We start from the raw sequence: 1,146 nt of genomic DNA on the forward strand, positions 1-1,146 counted from the left end.
CAGAAACGGTGCATCAGGTAGACAAATTACATATATTTACACTCCTGAGGGCATTATCTCATAATAAAAATAACAGCAAAAACATGAAACAAAGAAGTCAGACTTTCTATATGCCATTGAGAGTGAATGTATAATACAACAATAGAATATAATTAAAATTCACCAATTTTTATTACAAAAAGCAACGTAAAAAATTATCAATAGGTTATACAATAATAACGTTTAAAAAATGGAAAAAGCATGAAGTTAGGTTGTTACAATAAAGTAAAGTCCTACGCGTTTCACAGGGGTTTCCACTTTATCAGGAACATTTACACCTCTACAAGTAATCTGCCATTATTAAGAATAAACTTGTGCTGAAAAGAAAAACAAAAATAAACTTAATACAAAAAGTACACAATCTTACATTTAGAAAAGCTATAATCCAAAATATATAATTTCACAAAACATAATATTACAAACATGTCCATATCTTTTTTTTTTTTTCACGTACTTTATTGCAGAAAAATGTACATGGTAAATGTAATGGCAAGAGCTATGGTAGCGAGCGCCGGTGATGTATCATATAGTGTTCCCCATCACATAGTGTCCGCCCTGTACTGTGCTCGCACCGGCTCCAGATCCACCAAACTTCTTGCAACGACGAGGATCTGCAACTAGAAGGGTCCTGTCATACCGAAGAAGAATATGTTTGATTTCCTTCTTGGAGACTTCTTTAACATAGTTTTGATAATATGGCACCAGTGATTTAGAAATAGTCTGGTGAATTGCATAAACTTGAGCGACATGTCCACCACCCTTCACATGGACACTGATGTCAACACCAGCATATCTCTCCTTGTCCAAAAGAAGAACAGGCTCCAGCAACGTGTACTGCAGAGTTTCAGGCTCAGTCATCTCCAACGGTCTTCCGTTAACTTTCACCCCATTGCCACTTTTGCAGTTGGCAACAGCAGTTGCAGTTTTCCTATGCCCCGAAAACCTGGACACCTGGCTGGCATGTTCCTTCCCATAATGGGGAGCAGCGAGAAAAGCACATGTCTATATCTTTTGATCTCCATTATATGGGGGCAGGGCAATGGTAGTTTACAGAAGATAGAAAGGAAGATATTCTGTGCAGCTCACAGGAAGTCACAAGGACATTGT

At 37.7% G+C, this 1,146-nt stretch overlaps 1 pseudogene; it reads right to left on the minus strand.

The window, feature by feature from the left end:
* Window positions 1-311: 311 nt before the first annotated feature.
* On the minus strand, window positions 312-897 carry LOC143998103 (small ribosomal subunit protein uS9 pseudogene; annotated as a pseudogene).
* Between the last annotated feature and the right edge of the window lie 249 nt (window positions 898-1,146).

This window comes from Lithobates pipiens, unplaced genomic scaffold, assembly GCF_037356315.1.
Source record: "Lithobates pipiens isolate NorthernLeopardFrog02 unplaced genomic scaffold, aLitPip1_a1.2 Scaffold_19, whole genome shotgun sequence".
NCBI classification, from domain to species: Eukaryota; Metazoa; Chordata; class Amphibia; order Anura; family Ranidae; genus Lithobates; species Lithobates pipiens.